Here is a 17,727-nt window from a genome sequence, read left to right as displayed (position 1 = left end):
CTCTGCCTAATATAACAAATACGATATCGGTAATCTCCACCCAAGGGCATTCGTTCCTTGGCAGACTTCGCTTTGGCTCTAAGATATTATTGCTTGAGGGGTTTTTTTTGGGGGGGGGGATGACAACAACTTGCTTCACTGAGCAGCACATTTCAAAATCCAAAGTGCTTATAGGGGTTGCCTCATAGCACGTCCTTACCAGCTGCACAAGTGGAGAAGCCAAGAGTAATTTGGAGGGACAGAGAGATTTTGAAGCCCGGGGAGAGCAGTGATTCCCCATCTGACCCACACCAGAAGGGCCAGGGAATTTGACCCGCCGTTTCCTGCAGCGAGCCCGACACGTCTGCTCGGAGCACTGCAAATCTCAGAGATATGCTGTTGCATATGGTGATATTACATCACCCGCTACTTAAACAGCCCTAGTATTGACCTGCCCTGGTGCATATTATTTTATTGGCACTGACTTGTGCTGTGGCATCGAGAAGTCCCAAGCACAGGAAAGCCTCCCCTGCACCACAAAGTGAACAAGTGTCAAAGAGACAAGGCAGTCCTTGCCCTGAAGAGCTCACTTATCACTCACTTTTAAATCTAGCTGGGTTTTAATCTCTTTCGCAGGGCCAGCGTCCGTACAATACCCACCTTGCACAGAGGTGTCAGTGATAGCAAAGGCTGAGAGCTCAAGGAGACAGGCGATGCCATTGGTGAGATGCAATGAGTTTTGTGTGTGCTCAGACTGCAGTTTCAAAGACGACGACAAGTTTGAAGAACTGCTTTTCTGAAGGAAAGGCTACTCTCAGCTCTCAGAAAACCAACAGGAGGAGGTGACAATGCCAGGGTCTCGCTGCCTGGCACCCAGGCACTGCAGGGACAGGGGCCATCATGTCTTTCTCCAGCAGCGTCTCACCCGGCCACGGCAGCACCCTCCAAATCAGCTCCAAAGGAAAAAAGGAGCATTGCTAATAGTCACTCTGATTTATGCTGTGTCAGCTCAGCCCCTGCATCAGGTGCTGCACAGCAGCTCATGGTTTGTGGGACCATTGCTTTCGTAGAGGTTTGAGTTTCAGTGGTTTCCAACGACTTGTTCAGTTGATACAAAATTGTGGAGGAGTTGAAAACTCAGCTGTGCTCTTGGCAAAACCCAAGCCAAACAGCCAAGTGAAAAGCCAATACACAAGGCAGCGCTTAGCCTGCACCGTGTTCCTGAAACGACTCATTCCGCCCCCGAAGCTGCCTGTTTTCCTCCTGCCACCGATATCCCATTGCCGCCCTGGTGCCGGTGGCTCCTTGAAGGCGTATGGCCGTGTTCTGCAGGATCATCCCTTTGCAGAAGCATCCGGGGTGACAAATTGAGCTGCTCCTCTGCTGCCACAAGCCCATTTACTTGGGAAGCGCTGCCAGATGGCCAAAAGCACAGGCAGCGGCAAGATGGAAAAGGCACAGCTGGAAAAGGAACAGCATCGGCATCGCATCTCGTAGCAACCCTCCCCACACCACAGCTGATCTAACAGCTTCATAGGAGAGATGGGGTTGGCTTACAAGCGAAAAAAACCCCGATCAAACAAAAACACCCAGATGAACTCATGATAGGACCGCTCGTGAGATTTATAGCGCTGGGGTAACCCTGCGAGCGGTTGCCTTGTGCTTTGTCCTCCCACCTTTTTAAGGCTGGAGCCTCGGACGGGCTTTCTTGGGAGGTTTAATTGGGGCATGCTTGTTTTGTGCCATTTGTTGCTGAGCTAGTGATGGTTTCTGTTGTATTTATACATAAATGATATGTATACATATACATATACATACATGATATGATACAACAAGGGGTTTTGTGGGGGTTTTTTCCCCCAAAAAAATATATTGAAACATTTAATTCCAAAAACCTGCACTACGGCTAAAAAGCTTCTTTTTGCACAGACATCTCTGTCTATAGAGTCAAGAGCCCTTCTCCTGTTGTAACCTTCCTCCAGATAAAATCCTTGGGTTTATGTGTGTGTGTGTGTGTGCATGTAAATATAGGTTATATGTAGATGTTTTATATATGTTATATACACATAAATATATATAATTTAATCAGAATGCAATGACTTAGCTATGCTTGCTCTAAAACCGAAGTACCAATAAAAGATGAGTTATTACGTTATAAATCTCTATCAGTCAGGAAACTGGACCTCTGCTAATATTAACAATTGCAGCACCTCATACTTACTGTCCATGACAGTATTTTATAGAAAAGCAGAAAGCACTGAGTGAAAAAAAAAATTCCCAACCTGAGGCCAGCACAGGCAGCTTTTTCACTCGCTGCTCGCAAGGAGGGAAACAACTTTCATTTATTTGGCGGCTGCGAGGGAGCAGGTGTGCAGCGGGCGGCCGACCGAGCTGGAGCTGAGTTTCATGGCTTAACTTTCAGGGAAATGGGACCAGAGATGTGCACATATCTCAGTTTCACTGGCTGGCTGGCATTTTATTGTAACCTGGAAGCTTTTCTCTCTCTGGAGGCTTTCCTCTCTCCTGCCTCGGTGCGTCTCAGAAGAAGGGAATTGAATGTCCCGTTAGAGTAAATGGAGAGCTAATGCTCATGTGGTTGATTTAATACTTTGACACTGTGTTGATTGAATCCGGATACAAATCCTAAAGACAAAGTCATACATCCTGAAGCAGTAAAAATGCTTTATTTCATCTGTCATCCTGTATTGAAGTATTCTGAGCGTCTCAGGAAGGCTTAAGCTTCTTTGGACATGGCCATTTGGGCTGGATTGCCAAAGGAGCGTCTACAAAGATCCAAGATAAACCTACCCCACGAAAAATCATTGCTGTGCCATAGCCCCCAGGCTGGGAACCCAGGAAAAGGGCAGCTCAAGCAAATGTTTGTTGAAAGAAAAAAAAGAAAAACAAAACTTGGGGGGAGGGAGGGGGTTGACCAAACACATCTCTTGAAGTTTTTCTGCAGATGTCTTCAGTTTCAAAGCCACTTGTGTCCTTTACTACAGAGTATGTGGCTGTCCACAGCCCCTTGAGGTTTACTGATCAACTGTTAAGCTGCTGGAGCTAATAGCAGGGCTTTATATAGACGAATTGCAGAGAGAACTGACAGTTTGGAGGCCTGCAAAACAGCCTGGGTGGATTCAATTACAGCTTCAAGATGAGCAAGTAAAGCAACAACAAAGGACAGTAGCTTCAGCCTTTGAAATGCCAGCTTACAGCACGAAGGCAGTGAAAAATAATACTTTGTTAACTTCTTGTTTAGGAAAAAAAAGCAGAACACTTCCTTTAATGACACATTAGCTGACAGTGGTGCTTTTATGACTCTTTCGTAGTCACCGATGAATCACTGGATGGAAGTGCAGGGACAGACTGTTCCTATCTAAAGGTTGCCGTCCCGGTGGTTCACTGTCACCCGAAACAAGGCGCTCCTCTCGCTCTTGCTCGCTCTCATGTCATCGTCATCAGCCATTCAGCTGCTCCAAGTTCTTGCAGGGCTGATCAGCCCAAGATCACCTCTGATAACCCCAGAGGTTTGTGTGTCACCAGCAGAGCCACGGATGAAGGCAGCTCCATCCCCAGACCAGGCTCTGGGCTCTCAACACCCTCACTGCCAGCGTTACGGCTGTGTCACTGCCACCGCAGTTCATGCTTCTCACCATGGCAAGCCAAGGTGTCTCCGGAGCTTATCAGGCTTTTCTTCCATTGTATTCCCTCCTAATGCAGTTCATATGTTTAGACATTTCCCTTCGCAGGCATCTGTTCTTTCCAAATTCCTTACATTTTAGATTATATATCCTTGTTTTTGATCTTTTGCGTTAAAAAAATGCTTTCATTTGAAGCTTAATAGTGAGGGCTCAGTGCATCTGCCAGAGTTCCTGGCACAGCTAGCGTCCTGCAGGAGCAATTACTTTCCAGTGAGTCTCTAAACTTGCTTATTTACTTTCACTTGTATGCCAAAAATACTTTAAAATCAGGACAGTTTTTTCCAGTTACACAATCACCAGAAATATCTTGAATCCATACACTTCCACTGTGGTTCAATAGTCAATCTGAAAATAGTCAAAACAGTTTATAAAGTATGTTAAAAGTGTTCTCTCCCAGAATTAAGGCTTCAGAAGCACAGCTCCATGTGTCCAAGTCAACGAATGCTACAAAGCAAAACCAGTTCCCCCTCTTTTATAACAACATGGGGAAAAGGGACGGCAACCGCGAGGGCAGCCAGCTCTGCTGCTCTTCAGCAGCTTCCTGAGTGGAATTATCACAGCCAACCACTTCTAGAAAGTCCTTTCATGTCTATTCATGTAGGGTTTATTTACTGCTCTTGGCAAAACAAAACGACAGTTGATCCTAAAGCCCTGAGATTTAGGATATTTTTCCACTAGAGCTTTTTAATTAATTGTAGTGAATTTAGAACATTAGCTCCTACCCTTTTTGCTTTATCAAAAGCACTGGTAAAACCTAGTTGTCGACAATCCTAGTTTAAGTATCAGATCCTCTCCCCTCCCTGTCTTGAGGGCACAGGTAAGGAAATGTACAACGATCTTCTAAAGATCTCAAAGCGCTTTGCAAATCGAGGGCTCCATTTGTTTTCCTTACTCATGCATATTTTAAATTCCCTTTTAAGTTTCAACGGTTTGCATGGGTGTAATTCAGAGCAGACTGGGGCCTTACATATTTTGCATACCAACGAGTTATGTGAGTCCAATTTCTGAAAAAAAAGATTATATGAGCATTATGATGCAGCTGAGGAGTAACCAGCTGGGAAAAAAAAAATTACAACAAAACCAGAAGGGTTTACTTTGTAATTTTAAGTGCATGTTCACAAATGAAAGCAAGCATTGTGTCCATCAACAATGACCAGAACGGAATCAGCCTTTCTCCAAACCTACTGAAGAACCATGGTCTTAATTTGTAGGTTTAATTTACTGGCACTCTTTTTTTTATATATATATATTAAAAAAATATATATATATAAGGCATCTAGACTTTAAATGCTATTGCAAAAGTAGAAATAGCATGATAAACCTTCAAAGCTGAAATAAAAAAGAACCTGTGTTTTAACTTAGTGTTGAGTATTTATACAGCCGGCACCATTTAGTCCGGCATGTTTGAATGAGTGCAAGTCTGTGGTTGCAGTTGTGTATAAAAATATTGTAGCCTGCTCCTGCTTTAGGAACTAAACTTCAGTTCCCAATAGCTCCCTCTGTAATTCTCTTTCCAAATAAAAGGAAGAACTATTCCTGGCTCGTAACGGTGTATTTCTGTGGCTTCTTGAACTATAATGAAGGCAGTCTGGAATGTTAAAAATTGCATACTCAATGCCAGTTCTTAGCCCACAGTAATTTAGGCTTTAAATGTTTTGAAGTTTACATTTTGAGTCTGTTATTGTACAACTTTTTAATTAAAATGTTGCTGTAGTCCAGATCACTAATGCTTCTTGCACAAAGATCCATTAACATCTATCTTAAAACCACTACTTAGGGAGTTTGATTATTTTGGTATTGAGGGCTAAGGCCATCTGCTTGGAAAATTATTTGGTTTTTATTTGGCTCCTTCTAATTGTAGAAATTCAAAGACATCTTTGATATCCACTGGATTCCAACAACAGAAACATCAGTTCTCTTTCTGTAAATGCTTCAGTGCTTGTCTCTACTGTAGACTAAATCTTGATGCAGTTCAAGAAATAATCTGCCAAGCTTGTCACTGATGAATCAGGTTTGGATTTTCCCTGTGCACGGTAGAAACAGTATCTACCACTGATGCTCATTATCATCTCTATGTTTTCCCATTGAAATGCTACTAAATAAATCAGAAAAACATGACAAGCTCACTTGGGGCTTCTAGATGTCATCATAATCCAATAATAGCTATTCTTAGGATTAATAGCACCATGGACTCTTCTTGTTATGATCTGTAGCAGAGAGTCTGTAGACGTTTATGCCCTGAAATATTCATATTTACATCCTATGTACAAAGAAGTGAGACTTTAACCTGACTTTCGCTCTCAGCTTAAGTTAAAAATCCTCCCGTACCATGTGTAAACAGTGGGAATTTAGTCCAGTATCAGTGAGAGATACAAAACCTGAAAGTTAACATCACAAGGCTGGGGTTTTGGTGGGGTTTTGGGTTTTCTTTTGGGGGGGATGGGGAGGTCCCTCCTAAAGCCAATGCCGGAGCTGGCCCAGTTTTTGAAGGAGATTCCCTCAAGGATTTCTCAGCAAGGCCCCCGGAAACATATCAACTGGCTATAGGAGTAACTCAGCAGGACAGCAATGGCTTCATGACAATCCTGCGTATCGAGGGGGAAGTCAGAGCTTTCCAGCTGAAAAGACCTGTGTGCTTCCTTGTGCCAAATAACTCAGCAACGTAATTACATTTAGCCCAGGTTTAGATTCCTCTTTGGCCTGAGGCACTTGAGTACATATCGTGTGCCTGTGTGCGCACGCGTAAACATACACATACCCCTCTACAGCACACTATTCTTGTCCCAAGACGTTGGCCAGCCCGCAGTGGCAGTCTCTTAAGTCCTCCACCTGAAGCAGGTCTGCTTTCTCTGACAACTCATTAAAACCTACAGGACCATAGCAGAAGAGCCCCAAAATGTGAGACAAGACACAGACACTGCAGTCCAGGAAAGCCGCTTTCTAACAGCAGGAAGCACCTTGTCCACCCCGAGCCTGTATAATGTACCATTATACAGCTATTATTCTATTTACAATTACTAATTATTGTATAATAATAACAATTATTTCCAGCGTAGCATCCATGGGATTCTTATGCAACTCCCTCCGTGCACTGCAAATGGCCCCTAAGAGCTTAGAGAAACCTCTGGGCGGTTCTAAGCAAGCAAGGAAACAAAGTCCTTTCCTATCTCAAACCCCAAGCCCACAGTCAGTCAGCCAAAAGGTACAGTGAAAAATACAGTGGACCTCGTTAGTCTCTGACTCTGTTGCCTGCGGAGGCTTCAGACATTGACTTTTATCACCCTACACCTCGATATTATGTACCAAGAGAAGCAAACCCCTCTGACATGCCAATTTGAATGAGCTCTCTTCATACCAGCCTCATGCTTTTATCCACAGTGCATCTCCTGGCATGACATGGTATTCTGCACCATACCTTATTTTTAGCTATGAATTTTGTTTTTCAGATGTAAGTAAAATGAGGTGTTATTATTTCCACATAATCAAGGCAAAAACAGTTTCACTTTCTTTGAAGCTTTTTATCTCCCTACAATTGGATTTGAATCTCTGACTTCATCACCACAACCCCAGAGCCATAACCACAAGGCCACATGGTCCCAGAGCTGTTTTTGGAGGTGGTAGTGATGTGAGTTATTTTAGAAGCTGCTAGCTATAAATTTCAGTTATATTTGAAGGAGGGTAAGTTAGCTTTGAAAGTTCTTGGTGAGTCTGTCCTTCAGCGACTAGTGGGCAATTACTGAGGCAAGAGCTCGAATGGAAGGCTGTCCTGCAGTTTCTACCATAAACCACCGAGTACAAACAAACAGCAATTGTGAACGACAGTTAAACTAATTGTCCTTGTTGGTATTACTATCCCAAGACGGGTTGTGACGCAGAAAGTCAATCTGCACAAAGTCAGTTTTTCATTACAGTGAGCTCCAAATAGCATCAAAACAAGTCAATTTTAGACCGCTTTGACTGCGTGTGAGAAACGCAACCCAACCACCTTGATCCTTTTTTAAAAAGGCTTCACCCTGACCCTTCAGTTCATGATGCATTTTTGCACTCTTGGTTTCCTGCCTGAAAATAAACGTTGAATCTGCTATTGCATACCACTGGTTCCATAAACTACACGGGCAAATGCTATGAGCTATGATTGTAACTACAAAACTTACATTTGCAAAATAAAGATCACTTGCCAAAATGATGCGCTGAATTTAAAAGACTTGCTTGCCAAGATTCATTCAAAGGCGAGTGCCCCTGGTGCAGCCAAAGCCCGATTGTTGGGTATGATATGAGATAAAAGCCCCAAACAAGGAACAAACGAACAGCAGAATGAGTTGCTAAAAGCTACTGAACATGGGATTCAGCTCTTTCACATCTAGAAACTGTTTACATTTTTCTTTTCTCATAAGAGTAATTTTCAACTGCAAAAGTTAACCACATCTGTGTGAAATGTAGATAACTTTGGGAGTAAAATGATTTCAATCAGAATAAGGGCCATCTGAGAGATGGTGGTAGTTACTCACTCAAGATCATGCTTGATACACGCAGCTCCCAGTTCAGTATTTCATTGTAACTGGTGTAGCAAACCACAGCTGCTTAAGCAGCGTTATGGATACCAATAAAACAGACATTAATTTTACTCTCTTCCTCATGATATAGATGACCTTTCCCATTGGAGATGCTCTCACACAGTAGCCAAGCTCTAAGGGAAAGGCAGAGGGCAAAAATGTTGCTGTCATACAAAACAAACAGAGATGGTCAACCTAAAAAACAGAATCCTTTATTTTTGTTCTTTCTGTAAGGCATAACCTAGTGGTTCAGGGCACGACTGAAGAGACTGAAGGACTCTCCTTTAAGAAGGAAAAAGAAAATAGGAGGGAATTCCACAGATCTGTAGAGCTAGAATAATATTAACTGCAATTGCCTTTAGCTCTCTAAGAACTGACCATATCATCCCAGGGTGGGATGAATTCTCCATCACTCTCTCCTTTAAGTACAAACAGAGCCTTACAATTCCTTAGCCTACACGCTCAAGCTGTGGATGATTAAAATTGGGGGGGGGGGGGGAGAATAAACACACCTTACTGCCCAGCTAACGAGAAAAGGGGCAGGTCAGGGAAATCCTCCTGCTCCAGTGAACCTGTCCCGGACGACCAAGCTCGTCCCTCCAGTGTCTGAGATAAATACTGGGACTAGAGAGGCCAGGTAGATGTTACAGATGATTCTTGTTCATGCCCAGGGCAATAAATAACCGTTAAGGCAACGCTGACCCAGACAAAGATGAGACTACTGGAAATACTCCTAGAAAATCAGAAAATCACATAAGTCTAATATTCTGGAGTTATCATCTATGATTCCAAGTCATTATTACTGACAGACATGAGAAGTCGCTTCATGGTAAGATTTCTTAGAATATTGTAAAATGTCAACTCAGGAGAAAATAGCATTCTCAGCATCGAAGGTCGCATCTATTCTGATACTTGAGAGCATTTTTGGAAGCAGGAGTCCCTTTGGAATTGCAGTGAAAAGTCTGCAAGAAAAAAATAAAATACAAAGGACTAACGTTACACGTAAAACGCATGGGTAAAGGCACCGATAAAGTGCAACTGACCCCTTCTGCTGTCTCTCAGGAAATCAGAAGTCAGTTGTGCCTGTTATAACTATTATTTAATAGTTGAGGAATGGCAGCGTTTAGAGACTTGTGCTCAGCGCTGGACACAGGCCTTTTACTGAAGAACTCACAACAGCCATTTTGTCCCGGTTTCCAGGAAGGAAAGGTTGCTCCTGGAGCCTAAGAAAACTGTCACAAAAATCTCGAAGGAAAAAGAAAAAAAAAAAAAAAGAAGAAAAAAACCCCCAAACAAACAAGGAAAACATTTCACTAGAACCCATCTTTGGAAAAATATAAAAATATTTTTCCATCCACAGAAATAACTATAAATAATGTTTGAACTATTAAAAGGGGGAACGCAGAAAAAGGCTATTTACATAGGAGCATTTTGTGCTGTTTCAGTCTAATTTGTCACCGATGTAGGAGCCTCATACGTTAGCTGGAGGAAATCCAGAGCTTTCAAAGGTTTTCTGTCAGGGCTTGAAAAGTTGCCAGTTTTTTTTTAATGGAGCCGAGCAGTCTCAGGCCTGTTGTTCTCAGAGATTTTGTGAGCCAGGGCCGCATGTTAGCAGGAAACAGAGCCAAGTGGGCTTCCTGAGCGTCTGAGAGAGGAAACACTGTAATAAGCATGGAGGCTGTGGTTAAAAATAACTCTGGTATATAAAGGCTGCAAAGGATCCCCTCTCGCTCATACACGCCGCTGCTTCTTGGCTGGCTGCTTCGCGCTGATTTCATGTGAATGAGACGCCTTGCCATCTCATCGGAGCAGGTGGTTTTTAAGCAGAAGAAGACAGAAAACGGTCCGCGAAGAAGTCGAGCACAAGACGGCTCTTATTTTGCGCGTTTTCAGCAAGCAAGATCCGAGGCTTTATTTCAAGAGCGTCGTCGGGCTGAGCTAAGCTGTAGCTACGGACACAGTGTTTCGGTATCTAACTTTAGGCTGAAGTAAAAGTTATGTTGAAAAATAACTCAGTTTTCTGTGATATGAAACTCAAAAAAAGGGAACAGGGTGAACCATGCAAGCTCTTGAGCAATAGGAGAAAGGGCCCCCTGAATTGTTACCACAGGGCCCGGAGTGGCTTGTACCACTTCTGCTACAGAAGCTTGGATCCCAGCCTGTGCCCCCCGTTGCCCGGTGTTGGCCAACTGGAGGAGCTAAATGTGGCAACCACCAGCTGAAGGGATTGGCCACCATCAATCAGTGTTTTGCAGTCCCCACGCGCTGGTTTCTCACCGGGCAGAAGACTGCCTGCTTCTCCTCGCTGAATTCATTTTGCATAGCATTAGACCCATCTCTTTTCTTTCAAAGGCAATGATTTTCCTTGCAAATGTGGGATAAAAAACCACCCTGGTTATTTGGCAAATTAAGGCACCCTTTTCCCTGCTGTAACCTGACACTAACGTCCACACCGAACTCCATTCTGAACACTTCTTTGTAGCCCACATTATGCTGTAATTGGCAAAACACATTCTTCCCAGGCTTGTATTTTTATTGCAAACATTTATTTGGCACTTTATGTGGCAAATGAAAAGAAAATTTCACAACTCATTCTACAAAGTTGCATTGTATTAGGCTGTCCCTTGAAAAGCATTTTATTGCCCAAGAATAGCTGTAACCGTTCAAGGGATTTCAACAGCATTATTCTCTTAAACTATAGCACCAAATATTAATAATTTTGATCAGTATCAGCCCTGACGACTGGCACTTAATTCCACCCTAGAGCATATTGTCAGCAATAAGGCATATCAGCGGAACAATTTGGAGTAAATTTTCAGGTGCATGAAAAAATATGCTGAAGTTTTGTTTCTGAATAGAAAGCACTTTCTACAAGACACAAAGCACTGTTCCTAAGCTCAGATGTATCCAGGAATTTAAATATATAAATATCCTAAAAGGTAGGCATTAATAGCTCAAGAGAAAAAAATGGTCACAACAATGGACATAAGCGTCTGGAAAAAGGTCTGTCCCAAAATATCCCACTGAAGTTTCAAAGCTGAATCATAGCGATATAACTAATTGTGATCATGGAAAAAAATATATACCATTCTGAATACTTCAGTGATCTAAGTCTGAAAAGGACTTCACAGTCCAGGAAGACAAATGAGATCAGCTGCTCTATACATACAGCCTATCATGCAAAGATGCCTGTCTTCCTCTCACTGGCTAATTCACTAAGCTCTGATTCATACTTCCATGTATTCAAACAGGGAAAGTAATTCCAGGCAGCGAGCAATACCAATTAACAGTGTCACAGTTAATGAAATGCTTGCTCCAGTACTTCCCATTACTCAACTGCAGGACACATGACTAATACATAATACAGGTGCAGTACAAAGAAGGTATTTTATAAATGAGAACTAAACCCCACATGTTCATCATGTTAAACAAGGCTTTCCACCCTACACCCTCTATGAACTCCTACTTTGTATATTTGGTGAACAAACCTCCACTTATCAGATAAAACCATAACCTATAAAGATGTTCTGCATGTCAATGAGGGAAAAAAACCCAAAGCCTTCCTCACTTCTGAGTAATCTCTGCTTGTGGCTGGTGTTAAGCTTTGTCCAGTCTTCTTTCCCCCTCCCCCAGTTAAAACCTGTGAACTTCAAAGTGACAAAAAATTCTGCTAAGGCGGCCATCTGCATCTGCCGTGCTGACTCAGACTGCAACAGATCTCACAAATTAAAAAGAGAGAAAAGTGCATCTGATTAGTTCTTTGAAGTTTCCTCAAACAGAATTTTCTCCTGCATTAATTAAGCCCCAAACACAGTTCTCACTTCTAAAACCAGTTAACTTCGCAAGTCTTACAACTTTACTAATTGTCCCAAGTGGACATAAGAGATAAGACAACATTTTCCTTTTTCTCCTGTCATCTCCAACCAATTACGTACGTTCTCTCCTAAAATGCAGACCAGGAAAGACATGACTAGTATGAAATCTCACAGTGTAACACCCACTGTCTTCCAGAATTAGATGAGTTGCATCTTAGCGGGCTTCTGACTTCGTGGAGACTATTACATGTTTGCTAATACTAACAGTAATTTTTCTGAATGAAACCACCTAGGTACTTTCTGACCTATGCTCCTATTATCCCACACCCTTATTGCCCATTTCTTCACTAGATACTTGATTCTGTAATAAAAAGTATTTGGCAACAACTGAAAACTGCTAGTCATATTCAGTGACTGATACTTTCAGCTGTTCCGCTGATACGATTAAACACGCTTGCAGAGTTTCTGAAACTGTGGTATCGTTTCACAGTTCTGTAAAAAAAAATAAAAGATCTCTCAAATGTGTTTTTAATTGACAGCTGAAAGGGACATCTGCAATACAACATATGTGCATTCAACACACACAGCAGTAAAAGCTGGCAGAAACACAACTACATACCTAATCAAAGCTGATAATTAAAAAACTGGCATAAATTGTTTAGGTTTGAAGAGTCCCCAAATCAAAAATGACAAAAAAATCATTCACAGCTGAACGCTATCATTCTTCACACAGCAAATTCAAGTAAAAATACATAATTACCTCGATTAAATTCATTAAACAGCTGAGTTTTTGCATGATTTACTGAACCGTGAACGTACTTTAATGGCAGGAACAGTATTTTCCTGCATATTTCTGAGAAAAGTTTTCTTTATATAATTTGACTTATTTATTGAAATGGAATTCAAGCTTGCTTTTCCTTTGCATCGATGGAAGTCTGCCTAGCTAAAGCGTGCAGTGGTTGAAAGTATCAACGCTTGACTTTTGCTAACCTTTGTGAACTAAGCTAACAAGGCTGTCACTGAAACGAATTAAGATTGCCATCACAATGAATGGAAATGATGGAACTGTCAATAACCATGCTGAAAAAGCAGAAGTGCTAAAAAATATTTCTGTTCTCTCTTTGGGACAAAGCCAGATGCTGTATTCAGATCAGACAATAATGATGTTGAAATACTTTCCATTCCAGTAACTAAGGAGGATGTTAAAACAACTGCTACTCATCTCAAACAATATTAAGTTGCCAGGTCTGGGTAACTTGTAAGTGAGTGTTTCAAAAGAACGAACTAAGGACATATCCAGATGGTTAATGTTTGTTATCAATCAGTTTCAGAACAGTGGGGAAGCCCCAGGTGACTTGAAGAATGTTAATATTATGTCAATATTTTAACAGTGTAAACAGAATGACCCAGATATGCCTGTCAGCGTTATATAAACCTGGGCAAAAGACTGGAAGGACTTGATACATAAAAAGAATTATAAATACAGATGGTTTAGTTAATGACAGTGGTGCTTTAAATAAGGCAGCGGTGCTGATGTAACAAGCAAATCTCCGTAAGGCTTTGCCTCGGTGCAGTATGATTTTCACAGTAAGAAACAAGAACAGGACAAATCAATATGGTGTGCACACGCGAATTGGTCCAAACACAAGCTGATACATCTTGAAATCTAATTTAAATTTTAATCAAGCAGGTTTAGTAGTTCTTGATCTTTTTTTAATCATCACTTACCATTCAATGTTGTTAACAATGACCTGGAAGAAAACAGAAACTGTTACTGATAAAGTCCTAGATGGAAGTGCAACGTAATTTGAAGAACATGCCATTGTTAAAGAATTATTGTAACTGCACTATGCCATTGTTAAAGAATTATTGTAACTGCTGAATCACTGCAGTTACAATAACTAAAGAATTATTGTAATCTGGGCAGAAACAAACACCACACATGGCCGTACAGGCAAGCTTAAGGCCATACTTCTAGGAACGAAAAATGCAAGCAGCTCTGCTTTTTGGCATAGGCAAAAATAGGCCCCTACTTAGGCCAACACGTCAAAAAATTGGGGCAGCAAAATTGCTCTACTGGAGATGGCAAATGTCCGATGCCTCTTTTCGTGGTACCTTTTTGCAATCTCTACCTTCCATCTGTGCAGCCCTAAACAAGCTGGATTTCCCCCAGTTGTTCCAAGCATCTAATGATGCTTCCCAGCCCTGCACCGTGGCCCATCAGCACTCCCACCGTGGCCTCCCAGGGCTCTATTCCGCCCTTCAGCCTCCCCCCCGCGCCCCATCTGTTCTGCTTTCACCGTTGCCGTAAATTAAATCCAGTCGAAAAGCCTCGAGCCAGCACCGAGTGCAGACCGTATATACGTGGTGGTGGTGCCCTTGACTGGGAAGCTGCGATGCGGTGAAAGAGCCGGGGCAGAGGAGGGCTTTGAGAAACAGTTACTCACGGGTGAGCTTCGGCGCAATACCATGACTGAAAGTGCGCAAGTGCAGTCCTTGGCTAAAGAGGGGTGACTCGTATTTGCCTGATGTTCCACATTTCCAGTGCTCAAACCTCAAGAAAGCTTTTGAAAATACGCGCATAGTTCAGAGGAGAATCACAAAAAAACATTAAAGGACAATATGTCATACTAAAAACTTGATGAGCCCCTTCAACTTCAGCTTACCAAAGAGATGGTTCACCTTTGTCTTTAAGTCCCTGAATGGGCTCCAACTCCAGTCATGAAAGGTCTGGTCAAAAAGGCTCCTTTATCAAATTAATTTGTGATGTTACTTTAATTAGATAAAAGGACTACAGGATTAAATCACTCTCCCCAAATGAAGACATGCCTCTCCAAAAAATACCTGTATATTTCATTTCATGTGGTTGTTTACATCATTTTATCAACTTCCTTGAAAGCAGACTCTAAAAAGTACTAACTCAGAATCTGCAGTTTAAATTAGCAAAAAAAAAATCATATAGTCAACAAAACTATGGCAATCTGAGACGCAGGCAGGGAAATCCTATGATAACACTTGTCTCATTTAAATATGAAGTGGTTGGTCACAGTGTTACTCGTATTGTGATTTTGAGCAGTGCTGCTAAGAGGTCTCATTCTCAGCTCGTTTCCCCTGCTCTTACTACGTTTGCTCTAGGTGCAGTCAGGACTTTCTGAGAACAATCCCGTGAGAAAGGAGCTGTTTGTTTGTTTGAGTTCTGTAATGACTCAGAGTGCTCTAGCAGCCAGGTGAAGTGGGCATTGTCACCAACCCATCCAGCTGCAGTGTTTCACCGAGGGTGCAGTTCATCACACAGCCCCAGCTTTGGTTCTTCCATGAACATGTGGAATCTTGTTTGCAATCCCTTAAAAGGTCTCTCTTGATGTAAATGCAACAACAGAGATCAGCAGCAACACCTAGAAAAATCGACCTTGCCATACAAAAATGGTTGAGCCTGTGTTTACTTTGGCTGGAAGACAAATCACACATCATTTAGTTCTCCTCTACCCGCAGCAGATTAACAAATACTTTCTAAACTCACATTCTTCACATTTATACACCAGTGGCATCACTCCTGATCTGTGCTGCCATAAGTGAGATCGGTGCCAGGGTCTTGGGTTTAGATATTTAAAAGAAGCGTTGCATACAGCAAAAAGCCAGAAAATGTCGGCACAACTATCATGGACCAAGTGGAAGGTCATGGCAAAGTTGTACTCAATTAGTGCAGAACTAGTGACTCACAAGGTGAATAAATTCTCACATTCGTCTCACCAGGTTTAGTATAGCTATAGTTTTTTAGCTTCGCCGCTTTACTTGAAAACAAAAAGAAACTAAAGGCAGTGAATTTATTATTTTGTGCACTTGGCTTTCATTCTCACTACCCACTAAACATTTCCTTTACGCAAAGAAAAAACACAGTTAGGTGACAGAGTCAGTGCAGTGCTATAAACAATCATCCTTCCAGTGCCTACTGGAAGACAGCATCCAACTGGAGCTTCTCAGTGAAATGTACACGTATGGTTGTATATCCTAGAAACAAAATATTTTGTTATAGCTGTTGCTGAAATCACAAGCGCATAAACTGACACAGACATTTGGGGTGTGTTATCAAGGGAACATTCACATTCATTCTGAATTCATCAGAGTATATTTTCTTGGCTGACTCACCCCACCATATATACGTATTGTACACTTACTAACATTTTATTAGAGGAAAAGAGTTTACATTGAAAGATTACACAAGTGTGACATTACATAGCTATGAGTCATACATCTTTGTGTACTTCGTTACCATGCATTCAGTGTATTGATTCTGCTCCAGTCACAGAAGTTTGGCTGCTCCTCCTGGCCATCCTGTGAACTTTTAGAATAAAAAGTATAGAAAGTTAAACAAGAGATATTCATTATTTTAAAACATGTGTAGCTATTGAAAAGATCATTTACTCACCCTAGCAACCGTGCTTTCCTGAGATGGCTGCGTACAGCCACAAGCCTGGGATGGGCTCTAGCGAACAAGCTTGAAATACTTCTGAGAACCAGAGCCCATCAAGGGCCATCACTCTTTCCCCTCAAGGGGCACACAGCGCATAAAAGTGAGAGTTGTTCTCCTACACTCTTCTGATCTCCAGCTCACTTAGAAATCCTTTTAGAAGTTATTGCAAAGGAAATATGGAGGAGGTAAGGGGAAAGCATAGCTCTTTCTCTGAACAGGCTCTCAAAGAATCAGTCTGTCCTGTGATAGACCATCATTTTTCCTCCTTTAAGAATTGCCACTTTTGCTCTTTCGCTCCTGGATGACTGCCAAGCAGCCGTGATCCTCAAAAACAGGAGTCTGGGGCATGTTATCAAAAATTATTGGAGAATAGCTCCTTCAGACTGGGCATCTGAGCTAGAGGCCAAGGTAAGGGAGGAGAACAGTCTTCCCTTCTGAAAAATTCAGCCCAGGACCATAAATTGGCTACGACCAGAGGAGATCACAGAAGCTACTTGCATTATTTCTCTCAGAATGTCATAGGGAAACGTTGATTTTGGCAATCTTTGTGCAGCAAATGGAAACTCTGCTAGAGACCTGGACTTCCATTAAATGCAAGTCTCCAGCATTTTTCTTGCAGGGAGTCCGTACAAGAGTGGCATTAAACACCTTTCCGTCAGTACTGAGATGGGTCCGTGAGACCTGAGGGTGACCAGAGCTGGAGGCCTCTGTCACCAGCTCACCAGTTTACCCATGCGGAGCAGGGCATCTGCCTCCCTTGCTGTGCTCCCGCTCCCACCCTCGTTTTCTGGGTACGGTCCCACCACGTGCCCCAGGGACAAATCCAGGCTGTGAGGGGTGGGGGATCAAAACCCTCGTTCATGGCAGCTTCCTCAGCGTCCCCCGTCCCACAGCAGGTCCCTCACAGTCTCTGTTGGAACTTGGACCCATCAGTGTCCCCTCATATCATGGACGGTCCCTTGGTGTTTCCAGGGCAGGGACTCCCCGGTGTCCCTCATCCCACAGCAGGGCCCTCATGGTGTCTCTCAGCACATGGTCCCCTGGTGTCAGAGAGGGTCCCTCAGTGTCCCCGGGGCTGGGACCCCCCCCTCCGTGGCCCCTCATCCCTCAGCGTCCCCAGGGGAGGCAGAGACCCCTCAGCATCCCCTCAGCTCACGAGGGTCCCCTTGGCGTCCCCGGGGCAGGGACCCCTTTAGCTTCCCCTCAGC

This window comes from Aptenodytes forsteri, unplaced genomic scaffold (assembly GCF_000699145.1).
Source record: "Aptenodytes forsteri isolate BGI_AS27 unplaced genomic scaffold, ASM69914v1 Scaffold471, whole genome shotgun sequence".
Lineage (NCBI taxonomy): Eukaryota > Metazoa > Chordata > Aves > Sphenisciformes > Spheniscidae > Aptenodytes > Aptenodytes forsteri.
This window is presented reverse-complemented; position numbering follows the sequence as displayed.